Below are 22,601 nucleotides of genomic sequence, written 5' to 3' on the forward strand. Positions count from 1 at the left end.
CTTTATTTTAGAAATACAAAGCACAGTTGGCACTTCTCACAGTTTTGACCCTCAGCATGGTGGAATGAGATTTTTAACTAGTAGTCACAGAACTGATATGTTCAATCTTAAAGAACAGACAGACTCAGAAGCAGCAAGAGGGGGAAAAAAAAGAAAAACCATGGGCTCATAAGAAATGGGCTCCATTTTCTAGAAGCTGATCTCTGTCATAACATTAAATTAAACCTGTCATTCTAAGTCTCTTAAATCCCATGCTTAGAAACATGACAGAAAGGTTTCAGGTTAGAACTAGAGATCGATTCAGATACCTTTGTGCATAAGGGAACAATTTGTTCTCATAATAATCCTCTTCTCTCTTTGGGACAAAGATAAAAAGATGCTTGTAATATTTGAAGTGCATTTTTCTTTTGAATATTTAAGATTCACTTATATTAAGTACTGAAATTCAAAGGTTATAAGGTCACCTATATATACTCTTATGAACTGAGTTCAACACAGTCTGATTAACAAACATCACAAAACCAAAAAACCAAAAGAAACTATTAAAAGGCAATGGGAAGGACTGCTACAATAAGAAGCTGACATCCTAATGTTTTTATTATTATAAGGAGACAACTCCAGTTTAATCATCATCAAAGAATTATTTTATTTCTTTCTGTTTAAGAAACATGTAGTCTTCAAGAGATGGTTTCAAGAGATCCACTGAGTCAGTCCAGTCCCCAGTTATCCCAAACAACCCCATCATATAATCAGACATTTATCAAACATCATTTTAAAAATAGGCAGGATTTTGCTTTGTATTTTTTGCCCCCATTACTTTTCCTTTACTGAAAGGCTGTTCCAGAACCTTACTTATCTGATGATTAGAAATGTTGTAATTTCCACCCTAATTTTATTTAGGGCCAGTTTTACCCAGTTTGTTTTTGTGTGAACATTTTTTTGAAATAAACAGCCCTTCTGTTCTTTGGCATTTTCACCCTCCCCTCCAACTCCACATTAGAGACCGCAGTCACATCCCCTCTCAGGTCTGTTTTGTCAAGTTAAATACACCAAGGTCTTACAGTCACTTATAGCGAGATAGGATGATCAGGGAAATGGAGAATCTATTGGTCTTCATACTCAGCTATTACAGTGTGAATTCATCATACTTGTACACAGTATTACAGAGGACACCCACTTCTACTGCAATTATCTTGCCCAATATATCCCAGGGTTACATGTTCACAGCTGCATTACTTTGGTGACTCACAGTCAGCCTATGAAGGGCTATTAAACACATAGGTCTTTTGCCCCTTAGATTGTTTCCAGATGAAGAGCTCCCAGTTTATAGCAGAAATTCCTATTGGTCCATGATCTTGCACTTACATTATGCCATGTCATTTAATTTTTATTTCTCCAGTCCCTGATTTGATCCATTTTTTCTTCCTCTGCATTGACAACATCTCCCGACTTTGTGTTAAATGAAAGTGTCCTTATCACACCACCACTTTTATGCTACGATTATTAATAGCTTCGTTAAGTAATACAGTTGGTCCCTTGAAGAATATTAGGAGTATCTAATTTCTAGAAAATCAGTTAGTTTATAAAAAAGAGGCATCAGGATGAATAGGTATGAAAAAGAAAAAGATAGGTTTCCTGCCTCCCCCCACTCCTTTACTGAATTTCACCATGTAAGAGATAGGACCTTACTGAAGGCACAGGAACAAACTATCCCAATATGCAGGAAGACGAGCAAGTATAGCAGAAAAGCAGCTTGGCTTAGCAGGGAACTTGTCAGTAAACTAAATCATGGAAAGGAAGCTTATAAGATGAAACTTGGACAAACAACTTGGCAGGAGTATAAGAGTATTGTTCAGGGATGAAGTCAGGAAAGCCAAAGCTCAACTGGAATTGTGGCTAGTAAGGGATGTAAAGGGTAACAAGAAGGATTTAAGTAACTAAGCCATAGCTGCAGGGGGTGGCTCTGCCCTCACGGTCTGGGCCAGCCTCGCTGAGCCCTCGCTAAGGCAGTTGCACAGTGGGGCTGGGCCAGGCCACAGGGGCAGGGCACCCTTGGCAGCTGCAGCTCAGTGACAGGGTCGCAGAGCCCTGCCAGCAGTGCAGCTCGACCCAACCTAGTAAGCACAGGCAGCAGCCTACCCAGGCCAGCTTGGAGGTGCCATGGGGGCTTATGGGTCCTCAGTGAGCCCCTGTGGTGAGTGGCTGCCAAACTGAGGGCCTGCCAGCACCTCCAGATCGGCCTGGGTAGGCTGCTAGCCAACCAGCCGCTGGCCGTGTACACTGGGCTGTGCCAGGCTGTGCTGCTGACTTGGTTCAGCATCCCCATCTCTGAGCTGCAGCTGCCAGGGGTGGCCCCATCCCCATAGCCTGACCTGGCCCTACCATGTGGCTGCCTCAGCCAGAACCAAGCAAGGCTGGCTTATGCAGCTGCAGTTCAATTACAGCAGCTCCCCACCCTCCAGCTGCACTGGACTGGGCCGGGCAGTGCTGCACAGAGCCCCCCATCCCCACCACATGGTGGAGATGTGGGGGGAGGAGGAAGAGTACCCCCCCAGAATGGAACAGAGCCCCACTCCCTGCCCCATGGGGGGGAAGGGGGGAGTTGGCCTCTGGGGCTAGGCAGCCATGCATACAGCCCCCTGTCCCCACCCTGCAGTGGCAGGGGAGGAGCAGGGGGAACAATCCCCTGCCAGGGCTGGGCAGCCTCTCATAGAGCCTCCACCCCACCCCACAGCGGCAGGGCAGGGGCAGAGAGAAGAGAAGAAGTCCCTCTCCAGTCCTGCACAGAGCTCCCCCCCCCCCCCCCCCGTTGGAGGAAGGAGGAGAAGAGATAAGAGTCCCCCCCAGCATGGAATAGAGCCCTGCTCCCTGTTCCACAGGACAACCATCCCAGCATGGCCCTGTTAAGGTGAAGGGGGCAGGGAGAAGTGTTAAATTCCTCCCTCCATCCCTTCTGCCCTGCAGTTGGGGTCTGCCAGCCCCAGGGGCCACCGCCGCATCCCCCTTCCCTCTGCTCCCTGGCAGACAGGCAGACCCAGGCTGTGGTGGTGAAGGAGGGAAGAATTAACCCATTCTCTGTGTACTATGCCCTAACGGGGCCACGCTGGCTGGTGTCTCGCTACATCCTGTCCCTGCTTGGGCTAGAGAGCAGGGGGGCAATGCCAGCTCTGCTCTGGAGTAGAGAGCCCAGCGCAGAGAGCATATTGGGATGCTGGGGGACTGTAGTTTAGCTTAAACCAGGAAGGGGTCTGGGGCAGACATTGCATAAACCGGTTTGAGCACAATCAGTCAAGTCTGATACTACATTCAACCAAGTTTATTTTAAACAGGTTTCGGTCATTTTGAAATTGGCTTACGTGCACTGAATAAACTAGTTTCTGATCAGTTAAACTGGTTTATGTATAATGTATGTCCTTTGCCCTGAAGAGCGGTTCCACAGAGGATGGAGCTAACCTGTTCTCAGTGGTGGCAGATGACAGAACAAAGAGCAATGATCTCAAGTTGCAGCAAGGGAAGTTTTGGTTAGATATTAGGAAGAACTTTCTCAGTAGGAAGGTAGTAAAAAGCACTGGAACAGGTTACCCAGAGAGGTTGCTGAAGGCTCTATCCTTGGAGGTTTTTAAGACCCAGCTAGACAAAGCCTTATCTGGGATGATCTAGTTAAGGATGGTCCTTCTTTAAACAGGGGGTTGGACTAGATGACTTCCTGAGGTCCCTCCTAACTCTCATTTTCTATGATTCTATGATTTTTTCAAGGGCAACAGGAAAACAATTAATAGACTCCAAGTATACCAGAAAACCTGTACTTATAAAATAGCTAAAAAACCACATCTGACATAATAGAAGGAATCCAATAAAACACATAGCAATGATCAGAATCAATCATGGAAGAAAAGAGGGATACTAGGGTATAATCCTGAGTTTCAAGTGAAGCAAACTAGAAAATCTCTATTGCCCAGATCCAGAAATATGATTTTTGTGTAAAATGATGCTACCTTGATGACCTACATTTTCCCTGCGCAGATGCAATGAACTGAAGGATGTTATGTTAGGCTACTGGCAGATGTTAGACAGTTTCTCACTTTTTTTAAAAAGAAGAAACCCTCCAAGTGTTATGTAAACTAAAAGAGCAGCTAAACTCTTTACCCAAAATAACACAAGTGAAAGATTTCATTTGTTTGTCTGTTTTTAAATTTTCAATGGCTTTATTATAGGAAGTTGCAGATTTAAAGACAAGTACATCTTATGAGAACATGCTGTGTTCATCAGATGCTTACAAATGCACAAGGAAATATATGAGTAATCTATGGTAAAATTTAATTTATTACTCCATTCCTAAAGGCTGTGCCTTATTGTTTATCATGGTAGATAATCTCACACAACCTAAACACAAAGACACTTTGGGGGATTATTCATCAGTTTCAACAAAAACTTCACTACATAATTCTAATCCTCTTTATCCTACTTTCTACTGAATCTACATTGATAGATTTATTAGTAGGCCTGCGCAAAGTGGCTAGTATTCACTTTGGATTCGGATTTGGCCAATTCAGGGAACAGCGATTCCACCACCTCTCTAGGTAATCTGTTCCAGTGCTTCACCACTTTCCTAGTGAGAAAGTTTTTCCTAATACGCAACCTAAACTTGCCTTGCTGCAACTTGAGACCATTGTTCCTTGCTCTGTCTGCTACCAGTGGGAACAGTCTAGTTTCATCCTCTTTAGAACAACCACTCAGGTAGTTGAAGGCAGCTATCAAATCCCATCTCAGTCTTCTCTTCTGCAGACTAAATAAACACAGTTACCTCAGCCTCTCCTCAGAAGTCATGTGACCCAGACCCTTAACCATTTTCATTGCCCTCCATTGGACTTTCTCCAACTTGTCCACATCCTTTCTGCAGTGGGGGGTCCAAAACTGGACACAGTACTCCAGCTGTGGCCTTACCAGTGCTGAATAGAGCAGAATAATTACTTCCCTCGATCTGCAGGCAATGCTGCTACTAATGCAGCCCAGTATGTTGTTAGTCTTCTTGGCAAAAAGGGCACACTGCTGGCTCATATCCATCTTATTGTTTGCTGTAACTCCCAGGTCCTTTTCTGCAGGGCTGCTGCTTAACTAGTCAGTCCCCAGCCCATACTGTGCATGGGATTGTTTCGTCCTACAAGTAGGACTTTGCACTTGTCCTTGTTGAACCTCATGAGATTTCTTTTGACCCAATCCTCCAATTTGTCTAGGTTACTCTGAAACCTAGCCCTACTCTCCACTGTATCTACTAGACCCCCCAGGTTGGTGTCATTTAGAAACTTGATGAGGGTGCAATCCACCCCATCTTCCAGTTCATTAATGAAGATATTGAACAAAACTGGCTCCAGGACTGACCCCTGAGGCACTCTACTTTATACTGGCTACTAGCTAGACATTGAACCATTGATTACTACCCATTGAGCCTGACAATCCAGATAGCTTTCTATCCACCTTACAGTCTATTCACACAACCTGTACTTCCACAGCTTGCCTGCAAGAATGTTGTGGGAGACCATATAAAAATCCTTGGTAAAGTCAAGGTGCATCACATCCACTGCTTTCTCTGCATCCACAGAGCCAGTCATCTCATCATAGAAGGCAACCAGGTTAGTCAGGCATAACTCCCTAGGTGAATCCATGCTGATAGTTACTTCTCCTCCAAGTGCTTAGAAATGGATTCTTTGAGGACCTGCTGCATGATTTTTCTGAGGAACTGAGGTGAGCCTGACTGGTCTGTAGTTCTCTGCTTCCTTATTAAAGATCCTCCTTCTTCCCTTTCTTAGAGATGGGCAGTATATTTACCCTTTCCCAATCATCCAGGACCTCCCCCGATCACCATGAATTTTCAAAGATAATGGCCAGTGACTCTGCACTGCATCTGGCCCTGTGGATTTCTGCATGTCCAGATTTTCCAAATAGTCCCCAACCTGTTCTTTTATCACTGAGAGCTGCTCACCTTCTCTCCATTGTCTCATTGTGCTAGGCATTATACAAATAAAAACCCCAAACCCTGCACAGAGAGTTTATGGATTAAATAAAATGAAGCTACTCAACTACAGCAGAGAATGTTATGAAGATTTCATTTAATGATAATTATATAATCATGTTTTTGTCCTCTCTCCCTCATAGGATACAACACAAATCTATATGGTATGAGGTCACCCTGGACAGCTTACAAATCAGTACCATAAAGGAAGACTGGAGTCTAAGACAAAGTTTGCGAACCTATGCTTATACTGATCCTATATATTTGTAATTTTTAAAAGGTGGACTTAAGTCTTGAAGAGTTTTAATTTTATTACTTTCAATACCAAGTTTCTTAATGAACCCTATAGAAGATCTCTGGTCCCACACAGATTTAATTGTTTTCTTCCGCACGTACAATGCCAAACACATTGGTGGACATCGGGTCATAGTATTTGCTTTCATCGGAGATGAAAAGCCCTCACAGTAGCCTGCGATGCCACTCATCATGAGACAATATTACCTTAATTAAGGGAAGTCATTTGCAGATTGACCACCCAGAGCTGTTCCGATTACACTTTTTTGGAGTAAACTAGATGATAGTATCTCTTTTTTTGGAAAAAATTCAGTTCTTGAGTCACAACAAGTTTGCTTGCTACACCTATTTTCAATGTTGGTTTATAACTGCTGCAGGGGTGAGGTGGGGAGAGAGAGAGACAGAGAGATTTGGGGGTACAATCCCTTCAATAGGCTTATGGCTCATGTTGAGTTCTTTGTTTTCTATAGATCCACAGAAAGGAAAGTTGTCTCCTTACTCTCAGGATGTCTGGTAGAGGTTGAAACATGCATGAAAGATGTTTGGCAGGAATTCAAATCAGATAAAGTGAAGGTAATTCTGATTGACAGAAGGAACTACTTAAAGTTTTTTCAAGGTCTTTAACTGCTATTTCAATTAAGTGTTTTTGTCAGTCTCTTATCGAAGGGGCTAACAAATGTAGGGTCTAACTAGATTCATTACTGCTTACATCCTCAGATTGCAGATATTCAGCAATGCCATGGCCAGAAACACCTTCCTCCAAATGTGATTGATCATTCAATTATAGCCTTCCCCACTAAACGGAAATCTCATCACAGACATCCTTGTCATCATTACCTCCAGACTAAACCATATTAGTACTCTTCTCCCATGTTTGTGACAAGACTGGGGCATTTTTACTAGTGCACTATTAATCTGCCTTCTACTTGAACGAGGTTAACTGATGAACATGACATGTTCCAGTTGCCTAAAAATTGTATCTACAAAGATCCAAAAAGTTAGAGTCATATTACACAAAGAGATATCCTGCTTTCCCAATCAATGGTCATCAGGAGGCTTCAATTACCTATGGATTTAGGGGTCAGTAATGTGTGCTCATGACTCAAGCTTGATGAGAAAATATTTTTCCTGTCCTGCAAAAGTCTAATATTTCAAAAGAGATACTCTGTTAAACATTGGAAAGAAACTGTGAGCATCTACAATGAACAGAGAGAGGGGGTTACAGATCCCACCACAGCCAATATTCTTTTGGCTATAATATGAATATCAAACCTGTGGATCACAGAATTATTTCATCCTGAAACTGGGAGGTTTGGCTAGTGTAGGGAATGGCCTACCATAGAACCCAGGACCTTGGGATACCAGTGGACATGGCCAACAGGCACAGAGGGCAAGCAAGGGTTGTACCTGGCCTGTGGCTGCTCACCACACTACCACCACAGTAGCCACTGCCCCATGTTCTATGCCAAATCCAGCTTCTAAAAAGCCCCAAGGTTTGGATCCAGGCCAGGGCCCCTTCCCAGGTAAGTGCTCTAAATACCAAGTAATAGCTAATCTGAGCTGGGAAAGATGGCTTTCTCTCCCTCATATTTTGAGCAGAATTTGCAGCATTGGAGAAAGCACTATGTGTCCCACAAAAAGCTTCCATTTTGACAAGTTGATATTTTCTGCACCAAAAAAAAAAAAAAATCTGGAACATCTTCACTCATCTTCTTTGGACCTGGATCTGATAACTTTTGCAATGCACAAGATACCTCTTTGGGAACTACAGAATCCCTGGCCTTTAGGCAGTTATTTTTAACCAATTTCTTCCAAAGTTGTAGTGTCATGACAGTAATGACATTTACATTAAATTAAAGCTTCGTAAAGCTCCCAGTGATATTCAACCAGAGTGTTTCCTTTGACTAGTCAGCATTGGGTTCAGACATAACTGTACGTAAATAGATTAAATCACTTAAAAAAAAAAGTCCAATTTATAGCATGTTCAGAATAGACTTTATCAAGTTCTCTATACATGCTGATAACAGATAATGAATCTGTTTTCTACTTAAAATTCATTTTATGACCTCCTCTGAGGGCAAAGAAACAAACCAAAAAAAGTCTCAGTAAAAAGTTTAAAATAGGTACATAAATGGAAAGAAGTTAAAAGGTATTGCAGGATTCAGCAATGCTTAGATAAGCTAGTGTCATGATTATGCCATATTTCAAAGGTATGGAAAGCACCAGTTTATAAAGAAATACTCTGAACATATGCTGAATAGTGATTTACTCCCCAGAACTCCAGAAAAGTATGGCATATTATCACTATGTCTAAATCAGTTGACCAATAAAACTCATGCTGGAGACAACAGAAAGTTCATATTTGACATAGATGTATTAAATATGAATTTAATTAGTCCTTTAAAATTAATAATAATAAACCCTGCAACCATTCATATAAGTTCATGGAAAATTCTTCCATATTTCTAGAATATTTTTTGTGTGGGGGTTCTCAGCAGTACTTAAAATTCTCTGTTAGAAGTATATCAGAGCATAGGCAAGACTTCTAATAAAAATGGGTGTCCATCATTTACATAATAAAATATCAGTACACTACAATTCTTTGGGCTACTGTCCTCACCCATAATTACACTTCCTATCTGCAGTCAAACAGAAGGAAAGAAAGAAACATTTACCCCCTCCCTATTATATAATTCACCTCAGCTACTGTGGGATTAAGGGTAAAGCTGTCTCCATGTTTTAGTCTTTAATTCTTTTCTGTGAACAAATGCTGACTACATCACTTTCACTTATGCAATTCCATTTCTCTATTGAAGTGGTACTTGCATTCTTTTAAATGAGGGCCATCTATGCATACCTCATTTCAAGCCTAATTTACTAATAATTAACTCTGGAAATGTAAAAGAGCTAGTATTACTTATAATCAAACACTAGGATTATGGTCACTATTGAAATGTCCATAGTCTATTACTGTTCTAAATATGTATTAGATGTGATTCATATAGCAGAGGCCCACTAAAAACAAAGTCCCATTAGACCAGGTGCTGTATAAAACCCAGATCACCACTAAAGAGTTTTCAGTTTAAATTAAAGCAAGAGAATAAGAGGGAAGGATGGAGGAGGTGGACAAAAGGAGTAAAATTGTATTGTTATGAAATACAGAAAGAACTAAATCTTTGGATCTTTTAGAATATATAGTAACATAAGAATTGACATATTACATCCAGAAAGCATCACCAGACTCTTTGGAGAAAAGAACAATTTTTTTCCATCATCATCAGTTGGTTGTTAACCTCCTGTCAAGATTCTTCTTCACCTATAGGAGCCATGCGGAGCTGCAACGAGCCTGTCTCAGCATCTATGTCTACATTACCAATTTATTTTCCACTTCTGTAAGATTGTTATTGAGGCCAGCTCTTTAATCTGGTTCTCCAGTAATGACTGTCTGTGCCTGGGCCACACTCCAACACCTCTTCCTTCCTGGAGGCAGCACCCAATGAGTCGGCCCTCAAGGGTTTGATAACCTCTCATCTGGGGTTGATCATGAGTACCAAGTTTCCTCTCTCTGCTCTGTCCCTGCACTCATTTAGGTGCTAACTAAAGGATCAGGTGTAAAGTAGCTGATGCCTATTTCCCAGAGCTGCTTCTTACTTCCTGCCTCATTTCTTCTAGAAAATATTTTCTCTCATTAATTATGCTTACCTTCCTGTTTACTGGGAAGCTTCTCTGCAGCAGGGTGCTAGGGAAGCTCCTCTCAGTTACTCAGTCTCTTTGAACCCAGTCTTCAGTCCCCATTTTCTGTTAACAAGCTGTAACAGCAGCACTTCTGGTTGCTCCTACAGTTAGCTTATGGGCTACAGTCAACACAACACAAGCCGGAGTCCTCTTGCAGGACAAGGTATGAAAACAACTCCTAGCCTGCTGGACTTCTTTCTTCCCTTTCTGATTCCCTCTCCAGCCAGCACCAACTGCTGAGAAATCTCCCACCTAAGCACTATGCTCACCAGGTGTAGCTAATTGAATAGGTTTGTCTAGTTCAGATCTTAATTTTTTAATGGGACGGCCTGGTTTCCTGTCTATTTTTCCCCTAGGTCTGACCGTTTAGGAGTTTTTATTCAAGCGGTTAGTAACTGGCTGTATCCCAAAATGTGAGGATTTCTATCTCAAATGAGCAGGATTAACAACAAAATGTAGATGCTAGTTTTATACAGAAGGATTGGTGGAGTGGCATCCTGGCAGCTAAGAGCCCCTCTATATGTTAAGGTAAAGGTGGGGCATATAGGATCTAAAGGGATGCAATGGGATCTAATGCACAATCCACACAATTGTGCCTCCTGCCATGCCGCATGTGCAATTGCAGGATCACACATTAGATCCCATTGCACTTTATTGCTGGTACAGGGGGAGACCAATACTGCACTCCCACAGCATCAGCAATGAGCAAGCTCCCATGGCTGGGAGCGCCTTCAACTCAGGGGCTCCCTAGCAGTGGGGACACCCAATGTATCCCTGGGGCTGTAAAATGCAGCTGCCAAGATCTCTCTACTTCACACATTCCCAAGGCTCGGAGACCACAACTGCGCCCATTCCCATAGCATGCCTCCCGCTGCCAGCACCCAGTTGGGGTTCAACTGGACCTGGCAGTGGGACTTACCAACTGGGTCTTGGCAGTGAGAGGCATGCTGTGGGAACCCAGCATGCACAGTTGTGGGACTCTAGTACCAGTAGCTGTGGGGTGCTGCCAGGACCTAGTGTTGGCAGCTGCTGAGACTGAAAGTCCTCTCAGTTGAGGGACTCCCAACCCCAGATGGGCATGACATAACCTTGTGGCTGGGAGCCCCATCAGCAGACAGAGCTCCCAGTTGCAGGGGGGATGCTGCTACACATGCAGATCAAAACGTGATAGCAACCAGCTATATAGTACACATTTTTGAGGTCTAACTTTATAGCCGATTGGAGATTTTTATGCACATGTAACTGGTCTCAAGATAACTGTACAATTAACCAGTTATCATGTAAAGGGGACCCAACTTATTCAGAAAGATTTTTGTAGGCAACAGCCTACTTTGCCAGATGCTATGAAATAGCCATTCAGAAGTGACAGCCTATGCCTTTCTAAATGAGTTAGTTTCTAAGATGACACTTTGTCCTGAATTCTGCTTGACTTCAGATTAACGTGGATAACTACCTCACTACATAGGACTGTTACCCAAGCTTGTGGGATGTGCCTTTTAATTCTATTTTCAGGCAGCATGGAGGGATCTTAGCTCCCCTTAGTGAAAATCAAATCAACGTAGCATAGCATGTTTAATGCTGCAGACTCAGATTGTGAGTTTTAGATCTTCAAGAATAATCCAAAATATCCCAAATGACATATTTTTTCCAAGAAAAAATAAAAAAGGTTTTGTAACATTTTTTTTTCAATTAAGAAAAACATATTAATGTGTCAAACTTGTATATCTCCTATGAACATAGCCTCTTTAAATTGCTCAAGGCATTCTTTGCTTCAGTGTTTTTTAAGCACCTGTTGCGTGGGAATACACATTTTAAACAAGGATAACAAAAATAAACACAGCTGCTGCAGACAATTTGCTTCATGCCTCTCTTAGCAGTAAGCAGATTCTGATAAATGTCATTTCATAAAAAGAAATCATTGAATATAGGAAACTGCTTTCTCACAGTAGTACTGTGCCAGGTCAAGAACAGTATATTTATCATGTGAAACTTCATAGCATGTTTCCAAACAGGCTGATGAAAATTCAGCATGCAACCTCTTATAGAAGAAATGTGAGAACAGCCTCCTTGTACTGTTTCCATATTTACTGCCATGTCCAACCTCATCGCAAATTACTTGGTTTTATTTGCAATATAAAATGTAATGTGGTACACTGGCACATAAAATAAGACCCCCTGAACTTGCACTGAATAGCTAGGTAAATTTATTGTGCCAGACTGAGCATGGATTATTAGAGGTAGATCTACATGATGCTTGAAACATCCAGAGATTTGCTTTCCAGTGTCTGGGAAACACTAGCTACTTATTTCAGAACTGGACTGCAACGATAGCTGGAGTTTCTTGTTTTCACAGAAAACCAGAAATGAAGATATTATAACACATGTACTGTATACATATTACCTTCATGTTTATGATTTAAATGACTTAAAACCAAGTGACAAGTAAAGCAAGTCATGTTTAAAAGTATGTAGGCTTGCCTTTTTTTCTATTTACCAGACACAAAAGCTGATTCTTTTCCATATTCCATAGACAAATACCACAGACCTTACCTCCAGTGAATAGGAAAGACATCTGTTCTCATCAAAATTCACATGGATAACTCTTCTTTATGATTTATAGAAATTATGACTGTTAATCCCTAAGGGTGCCTATACACATGCATCGAGGCTGCTCTGACATGAAGTAATTACAGCTCTCAGAGCTGCTCTAATTAAAGTGCCCCACCTCCTGGAGAATGTGCATAAACATCCTAAAATAGCAGTAAAAAAAAAAAAATCCCAGAATGAAGAAAAAGCTTTTGGGTAGGGTCCTCCTCTAACTGTTTCATGGCTGTTAAAGAGCGTATTAGAAAAAATTGCTCAGTGGCCTCTTCTGAACTTGGCTCATAATTACCAGATGAAAAATCTTTATTATAAGACACACAAATCTAACACACGCTAATATTGAAAATGTCTGCAATCATCTATTATCCAAAGTAATTATGTGTTTATCTTAGAAGTTGTCAGAACTATAGGAAAACTTATTAGAGACCTAAAAAGGAATTCATCCTGAACTACAACACTGGCAGATCACCAACTGGCAATAGGAACTGCCAATGATAAAATAATAAAATGGATATAGATTTAAAAAATGCTGTTAAAACAAGACTAAATCTATTTGCTGGACATACACAACAGGTGACAGAGCATTTCAAATTGACATTGATTTTCACCAAGGGAAACTAATTTCAAAGACTGCAATTAGAAACTACTTTGTTCAAATAACTAAATATATCAATGGCACAGAACCCTGTGTTGTTCTCCTGAGACAGATGAGTAAACATGCACAGGTTTAGCATATTTAACACCAAGTTATTTTTGCATAATGACTTCATTTGAAATATCACTGCCAACGATGAAGCACTAAAAGAGATGCAAATTCTCATTATTAATTCTCCCTTTTCTGTTTGTGTCTTTTCCCCTCATCTTTTACCCTAATAGTGATTTCTGCCTCTCACTAACTTGATTGCTCTGATGACCTCAATCAAAAGGCAATTACCCAGTGAGGGTGGAAGGTAATTATTCCCATCAAGGAGAGATTGAATGCACCTGAATAGACAGCTGCAGTTCTTCCAGAGATTGCATTATTACTATAGAAATTGCCTCTGCTAATTTGTGATGCATGTCAAATTTATGATAAAATGTTGATTTGTTTGCAGGACAACTATTTTTCCAAACAACATAAATCTTACCCAACACTCATTGCTAGATAAGAAAAGTAACAAGTCTTTTTTTGTTGTTGCTGTTTTGGCCTTTACATGTGACATTTGTCAGCATGTAACCATCTGAAGATAGTGGCTCTAATATAAGATTTAGGGAAGGGAAAACAGTTTCCAGACATGTACAGTATAATTCACAGAAACAAAATAGAGATTATGGCGATTGCAATCTGCATATACTATCACTAAACTTGCCAAGGATAAGATGGAATAACACAATAGAGAGGAACAAGCAAAACAATTATATGAGTCACTTCTTTAGAATAGATAATACTGCCTGTAATTATTGTTTTAGGTTTCTATGTTCCTGATGTAACATAACTTTTGGCCTTTGTCTAGTGGAGGGAAGTTAAAAGGGCATCTTTTATGGAGTGATACAGTTCAACTATAGGAAAATATGCATGTGACAATTCTTCATTTCACAGCAATTTTCAAGATTTGTTTTGAGTTTGCATTGGAAAAAACAGAACCTTCATAAAACCAGAACTGCATTGGAAATTCAGTATCTGAACTAAGTTTTTCAGTTTGGGAAGGGGTGAGTGTATGCTTATGTCTGTGTTACCAAGGTTAGGGCACTGTTTTGGGAAGTGGGAGACCAATGTTCAAATCCCTATTCTGTCTAATCAGAGTAGAGGTTTCCTCTGAGATCACTTTGAATCAGGCAGAGCAGGAATTTGGGTCTGGATAATCCACATCCGAGTGAGGATCCCCCAAATTTACTGTGGACTAATTGATCTTGAATATTACTCTGCAGTAAATTTACTCTGTAGCGAACACCCAATGCATGATTGGGTTTCCCAAGCTGATGGGCATAAAGCAAGTCAGGGTAGCACACTACATAATAACTTGTTCAGGAAGCCATATACTTTTGTAAGTGACAGACTACTTTGTCAGCTGTTATTCACTCTCTGTTGCCTGGTGCTATTTATAACATCTGATGAAATAGGATGTCACCTACAAAAGGTTTCTGAATTAGGCTTGAAGGTGCCCCACTTCCTTGCTTTCTGCCTGACTACAAACTAACATGGCTAACTACCTGCCCCTACCCAAGCTGCCTGGCAAAAGTATATGCTATTACAGCATCAGGCCATGAGGTGGCAGGAGAGCCAGTGTGCATTGAACAAATCACTGTTCCACAGTGAAATTGAAAAAGTAGCATACATTTATTTAATCTCTACACTGGAGCAACTATCTTCAGAAAGTTTACTTTTGACATCCTCAGAAGTGACTTTACATCAGAAAAAATTATTTCTTCCAAAGTAAAGCTTGTGCATCAAGTGCTGACAGATATAAAAAAAATCCACAACATGCTTTACCGGAAGAAGCAGCACGTTAGTTTGACCTGGCTCTGCAGCATCTCTATAGATTGGGTGCTTCAGCAGGGCTTTCTTGTGCTTTTATCTCATAGCTGATTCAATCAGCTATGAGATAAAAGTGTCTAAACCCACCCCCCACTAGAATGCCCGATCTATACAGATGATGAACGAGCCAGGTCCAACTAATGTGACGCCTCTTTTGGGCATGTGCTGGGCTCAATGTGGGAGTGTGCTGAGTTTAACTAAAGCACCATTTTTCTTTTTTCCCCCATGTCTGTAAGCAGCCCACATGTCTGTTCTGTTATTCTTCTGGAGTAAACTGAAAAAGAAAAAACCTCCACAGCTACTATGTCTAGGATCTAGGAAAGTAAGGCTGAAAGGGACCTCCTGAGGTCATCCAGCCTAGCACCCTGCTCAAAGCAGGACCATCCCTGATGAAACCATGAAGTATCTCAACCATAAATCCCAACCATTGACTTTATAGGAATCCTAAGCGCCCAGTCCTGTCAAATATAGATTGCCATCTCAAGACAGGTACCTAAGTTTTAGGAGTTCTAATACTTAAGCAAAACAGGATATGGCTGCAGAAGATATTAATTTAATCTCCTACTGAAACATTATGTTTTATCCCCTAGAAAACATGCCACTTCATTTTTCTGAGAATAATCCTTTGCACACTGCTGTAAAGCAAATATGCTTATGGAAGACTTAAATAACTGGGATTTGGCATAAGTTTTCTCCAGTTTTTTTCAGAATTGGAGTCAAAATATCAATTACTTGTTGAGCTCTATGAATAAATATACTATATTTTCTTGCATACAGCATAAAATGTGCACCTTGTTTTGAAAGGTAGCTTGAAGAAAAAAAATCTTCCTTCTAGTAGCTGAGTAGCAGCAGCTTGGGAACTGAACCTGCTCCTAGACCTGCTGCCAATGCTGTATGAGGTCCATGGACAGGGCTGCATCTGACCCTATGCACCAGGTCTGGCCAGAGACTTATACTTCATGCCAGCCTGATCTAGTGAACGGGGCCATGTCATCTGGCTGCAGGAGCCCCACAGGTCTGGAAATTTGGCAGTTTCATAGATGTTAGGGTCAGAAGGGACCTATTAGATCAAATCTGACCCTCTGCCCTGGGGAGGAATGAGTGCTGGGGTCAGATGACCCCAGCCAGGTGTCTGTCCAACCTCCTTTTGAATACCTCCAAGGAAGGGGACAGCACCACATCCCTTGGAAGCTTATTCCATATTTTGGTGACCCTCTCTGTAAAGATTTTTTTTTCTGATGTCCAATCTGATTTGCTCTCTTCCAGTTTGTGGCCATTATTTCTAGTTACCCTGACAGGTGCCCTGTTAAACATTGTATCTCCTATTTCTTGCTCCCCCCCCCCCCCCCCCCAATGAGTTTGTAGGCGGCCATGAGATCATCTCTCAGCCTCCTCTTGCTGAGGATGAAGAGGTTCAGGTCTCCCAGTCGGTCCACATAGGGTTTTTTCTGTAAGCCTTTAACCAGATGAGTGGCCCTCCTCTGAACCCTCTCCAGGCCATCCACATCCCTCCTGAAGTGCAGTGCCCAAAACTGGATGCAATACTCCAGCTGCAGCCTGACCAGTGCTGCATAGAGGGGAAGTATCACCTCCCTAGACCTGTTTGTGATGCACCTACTTACGCAAGAAAGGGTGAGGTTAGCTTTACTTATTACCTTGTACACTGGTAACCCATGTTCATTTTGGAGTCAACTATGACTCCGAGATCCCTTTCTGAGGTTGTGCTGCTTAGAGTGATACCTCCCAGGCTGTAGGAGTGTTGATGATTCTTTCTCCCCAGGTGCAGCACATGACACTTATCCTTGTTAAACTGCATCCTATTCTGTTCGGCCCATTTCCCCAGCCTCTCCAAACCAGCCTGGATTCGCTCCTTGGCATCTAGTTTGAGTACCTCCCCCCATAGTTTGGTGTTGTCAGCAAACTTGGACAGAGTGCTTTCTACTCCCTCATCCAAGTCACTAATGAAGATATTGAATAGAACCGGTCCCAGGACAGAGCCTTGGGCGGGACACTGCTGCCTACATTTCTCCAGGTAGAAACCAACCTGTCCACCACCACCTCTTTCTGGGTGCATCCCATAAGTCAATTTTCTACCCACCAGACTATATAATAATCTACATTGCACTTGTTTAGTTTATTTATGAGAATTGGGTGTGAAACTGTCAAAGGGCTTTTTAAAATCTAAGTAAATAACATCTACCTCTATTCCTTCATCCAAGCATTTTGTGATCCGATCATCATAAAATGAAACCAGGTTAGTCAGGCAGGATCTATCTGCTACGAACCCATGCTGATTGCCCCTTAGCATCATTTTACCTGCTGGTCCCCCACAAATGTGATCCTTAATAATTTTCTCAAAGATCTTGCCAAGGATAGAGGTGAGGCTAACCAGCTTATAGCTACCTGGTTCCTCCTTCCTCCCCTTCTTGAAAATAGGGTCCACATTGGCCCTTTTCCAATCCTATGGGACCTGTCCTGAGCACCATGAGTGCTCAAACGGTTGAGCCAGCTGCTCTACTATGACTACAACTAATTCCCTAAGCACCTGAGGATGAAGATCATCAGGACCTGTTGACTTAAATCAACCCCTCCAGGTGCCCCTTTACTAGGTCAGCATGAACAATTGGTGGGTTGGTACCTATACAGGGCTTACCTAAGCTCCCAATGGGATACGTATTTGTATTCATGTCCAGGAAAACAGATGCAAAGAAATCATTTAGAAGTTCTGCTTTGGCCATCCTATCTGTTACCAGTTGCCCTAGTTCATCCTGAAGGGGCCCTAAGTTACCCTGCACCTTCTTTTTGCTTCCTGTGTACTTAAAGAATGACTTTTTGTTATCCTTAACTTTTGCTGCCAGCCTAAGCTCCATTTCCACTTTGGCTTTCCTCATTGCTTCCCTGCAAGCTTGAGCCAAGCAGCTATACTCCTCCTTGGTGGCAGCCCCCTGCTTCCACAGCCTGTAGGCCTCTTTTTTCCCCCCTAGGCTCTCCTGGATTTCCCTGCTTCATCAAGAGTGTTTCTTCGCTTTTTTGCCCCCTTTTATGTGTACTGGGATGCTCCTTTTCTGTGCCTGCAGAATTAGTCTCTTGAGAAACTCCCACCCCTCCTGGACTCCCATCTCTCCAAGGCTTTTACCAGTCAGTCCCTCCCTCTAATCTCCTGAGCTTGTTGAAGTTGGCCTTCCTGAAGTCTAGCACTTTTGCCCTATTAGTTATCTTCCCCACCTTTCTCCAGATAGTGACCCTATCAATAGGTGGTCACTATCCCCTAGGTTACCTTGCACCTGCAGATCCCCCACCAAGTCGTCCCCTGTGGCCAGTACCAAGTCTAGTAAGGCAGTGGGGGAGCAGTGGCAGCTATAATTGCCATGGATCCCAGAGCTGTAACAACTATGTATTGTTACCACTCCCCCATCACCAAATTTCCAGATCCGTAGAGAACCCCACTGTCAGGATCCATCCAATAGGTCTTTTGAGCACAACTGGCAGGAACTACTATTACCATACAGTAATTATCCAACATATATTTGTACAAAAGGGCAACAAATTTTCTTTCTTCAGCAACTAATAATAAATAAAAAGGCTACATATTTTGAATATAATTTACGCTGCGTTTCTGTAATCAAAAGTCACTTTCCAAACCCATGCTTACTGATAACATGATATCAAAGACCTGGCTATTTTGGTTTAAGTTATTTTATCCATCTCTTCCCAGAACTGACAAAGCAGTTTTTATACAAGACTTAGGGTGTGAGACTTTAAATTTAATATTGCATATAAAATATAGTCCCTTTTCCTAAGAAAATAAAATAAAGAGGCATATTGAGAGCATTGAGATAATTATTTATCAGTCTGCTTTCCTTTATAATTTGTATGGTTTTCTTTACACACCTGGCACACAAATTTAAATCCTCTTTATCAATTGGAGACGTAAGCACATGTACATCTACTCTATGCTTTCCAAGACATCTAGCCCCAGACAAGTTGCTACTCCACCTATCTAGGGCTGTGAATTTCTGATATATATGTGTACGTAGTTCATGGAGATATAGATAGAATTACACACATTCATATTGTGAAAATCATCAAAACAAACAAACAAACAAAACCAAATCTTTCCACTGAAGGGTAGGAAAGCAAGAAAGAAATGCAAGGATCATGGAGCTAGGGAATAGCATAGAAGAGTGAGCATGGCTCTGCTAAACTACTAATAAGGGAACTCGGCTGGGAGGGGCAATGACCAGGATTGGTTAACTTTAGACATTTCAGGATTGCATTACCTTAGACATTGCATTACCTTAGACAAAATGCAATTAGGCAATCACTGGATTTTTTAAAAATGATATATATCTGGAAGGCGGGTGTGCAATGCTGGACTCCCCTCTTCTAGCCAAATGCCCTTACCATAAGCTAAAGAATTTCTCTCTCTCTCATTCTCTCTCTCTCTCTTTCTTCTCTCTTTTCCATTTCTGCTTCTCCTTCTCCCCACCTGCACCAATGCTCTTGTATTCTTGATGGTCCAGTGACATGGCTTTAAAAAATGACTGGATAGCAACCCTATCCAAACTATTCTGTACCCAGAATAGTGGTTAGGACACTTTCCAGAAAGTTGGGACCAGTGGTTATGAATTCCTTATCATCTGAAAAGGGTCTCTTATTTCCTGGGCTAAAGTTCTAACCACTAAGCTATTATGCAAAAAAAAAAAAAAAGATGGGCACCTTTCTTTATCCTATTTAGGTGCCTAGCCTCAGAGGAGAGACTATAGTTTTTAGACTCAAGGCACTCTACAATAAACACAAGGCATACCTGGGAAAAAGCCAGCTCTTGTTTTTTGGCTACAGAAAAGGAAGAGCAATTCATCTGTTGCAATGAGCTCAGAAAGACCACAACAGGTTACAATGGTATTAACATGATGGATTTCTACTTGAAATCTCTGAGTTTATCTTGTCAATCATGTTTATATACCTAAGAGTGCTAACACTGCATGGCATCCTGTAACAACCTTGAAAAGATTTCAATGCACTCTGGGTGCTAACACACCCTGGTTGAGTATCACTGGTCCTAATTCCAAATTAACTTTGAAATCTCCGAAGTCTCTTAGCAGTATGGGTATCATAGATATTCTACTTGGATCAGCCTCTTTGGGGTCAATTTTCAGTTATAGGTACCTAGGTAACCAAGTTGGGTGTGACCTTAATTAACAAACTATCTGTGCAACTTTTCCAGCAGGGATCCGTTTTTCACTTATCTTTATTGGAATATATTAGTTCAAACTGGTTTTCAGCCAGAAGTGTGATAGAAATAGCTGTTGTAGCAAATTTCCCCTTTGAGGAAGCACCATAAGAGATTAGTCACTGGGGGAGAACAGACAAATTATACACTAGGACTCATGGAGGCTCTGGTGCTGCATCCTGCAGTGCGCTAATTTGCAATGCTGAATATTCAATTTGCTGGTGAAGTCCATTAATCCAGTTGTCTTGGGTAATATGCACAATGAAATTAGTCATGGCCAACATCTCCTAATTACAGTTATAGATAAAACCTTCTGATTCACCCATACATTTGTTAATAAATCCAAAGAAGAATGCCCCCATGCAGAGACAGCTTAGGAGTGAATCTGCAGAAGATGCCTTATGGGAAAGAGTGCATTACCAGCTTATATCATCTTATTACAACTACTATAGCAGTTGATAGCAAAATTCTATAGCACACTGAGATATACAGCATTAAATTATGGAGTAAACACTCATGCTATATGCCTCATAAGAGCTCTCCTTTAAAGGCCATATAATGATATCGTTCTTGAAAGAAATATAAACAGCACAGAAAAAAATTAAGTAATATTTTGTAGCATTAGCATAGCTGACACATAAGAAAGCTCATAAATCATTCACAGTTGTACCATGTTAATAGAAAAGGCAGGTCAAAGTTATTAACAAATTACGCTATCAAATGACAAAACTCAAATTACAGTTTGGAGATGGTCGGTTTCATTTTCTAATCACTACCAGCTGAACATCAGTAAATGAAGAAAATGTTGCATGGGAAAAACAAGTATAGGTCAGCTCTGTAGGATTTGTAGCTCTTAATAATATGAGAGAAATGTGAAATTTCTACTACTGTGCTTCCTATTACCATGTGTGTTCTTTTGGGACTCTAATATTAGACTGTTAAAGCACAGGGCACAGTACTGCATATTCATTGCTTTTCTAATAATAAACAGTGAAGAATGACTATAAATGTCTATTACAGAAGTGGGTGAGAGATGGATATAATGAACACACAGAGGGGGGACATTTTAAAGTCCATGTGTGGCTGTGGTATTCACAAAACCAATTATGCAAGTAATGCGCACATCACTCATGCACTGTTTTGCAGATCAGCAAGCATCTTAAAGTTCCTTCTAATGAGAACTTTGCTGATCGTTACCCAGGGAGGAAATTTCAGTGGTGCTTTTTGAAAACATATTTGACAGCTTTTTCTCTGCTCTGGAAATTGAAGTCTTTAAAAAATATATACCTACGAAGCCAGTAGCATACAATCAACAATGTTTCTTCAGCAATGTCTCAGCCCCTTTCTAGTGACCGGGGAATCTTCATATTTTGTCAAACTTTGGGTTTTGCTTCTGAAACAGCACAGAAGACAACTACACAGTGTCAAGATAAAACATAGAGTGTGTGTCCCAGACACCACCCATCCAGTAGCAACTACTAAACAGACACCAATAACTCATTTTTGTTTGTCTTCAACTAGTCTTTTTGGTTCCTACTGATGATGCACAACCAACAAGTTTTGTGCCCTGGGCAAACCCTTGTCATATGATGAGTGGTGGGAGTGGCACTGAAGGTCAGAGAGTAGAGGATGATCTCCTCACTGGCTACTACTGCTGTTGCCCCAGCAAAGACTCCCCAGAGGGCTGCCAATCTGGAGCTCTTCTAAGTCAGTGCCTGGTGACTGGTGCCCCGCAAACCCCTACTTATGTTACAGCTACTGACTAGACCAAATCTGACCCAGCTCACCTAGACATGAACCATCCAGTTCCCTATAACTGATTTTACTGTATCTGCGCTATTTCCCAGTCTCACAATCAATTAATAACAACACTCCCCTCTGCCCCCCAACAATTAATTGATCAAACAAAAAAATATTTTTTTTTTCATACAGTCTTTGATAGATTTTTTGGCAAAAAACTTTTAAAACAAATAATACAGACTCATAGACAGTGAAATATTTTGCAGATCTCTGTTTCATAGTTTCATAGTTGGTAGGGTCGGAAAGGACCTGAGGAAATCATCTAGTCCAACCCCCTCCCATGGCAGGAAAGAGTACTGGGGTCAAATGACGCTGGCCAGATGCTTGTACAGCCTCCTTTTAAAGACCCCCAGGGTAGGAGCCATTACCACTTATTTTGGAAGGTGGTTCCAGGTCCTAGCCTCCCTGAC

The 22,601-nt window shown here is 41.4% G+C and overlaps 1 protein-coding gene across 6 annotated transcripts in view; it reads right to left on the minus strand.

Annotated features, from left to right (window-relative positions):
• Positions 1 to 22,601, minus strand: part of CNTN5 (contactin 5) — a 1,172,720-nt gene that overhangs the window by 748,036 nt on the left and 402,083 nt on the right. Inside the window, exon 1 of one of the 6 annotated variants that reach the window (XM_059721135.1) lies at positions 10,007 to 10,231. The exons of the other annotated variants lie outside the window; for them this stretch is intronic. The gene's annotated coding sequence lies outside the window, so the exon portion shown is untranslated. Of the gene's footprint in view, positions 1 to 10,006; positions 10,232 to 22,601 lie in introns of those variants that run through there. 6 annotated transcript variants of the gene reach the window in all.

This window comes from Alligator mississippiensis, chromosome 1, assembly GCF_030867095.1.
Source record: "Alligator mississippiensis isolate rAllMis1 chromosome 1, rAllMis1, whole genome shotgun sequence".
NCBI classification, from domain to species: domain Eukaryota; kingdom Metazoa; phylum Chordata; order Crocodylia; family Alligatoridae; genus Alligator; species Alligator mississippiensis.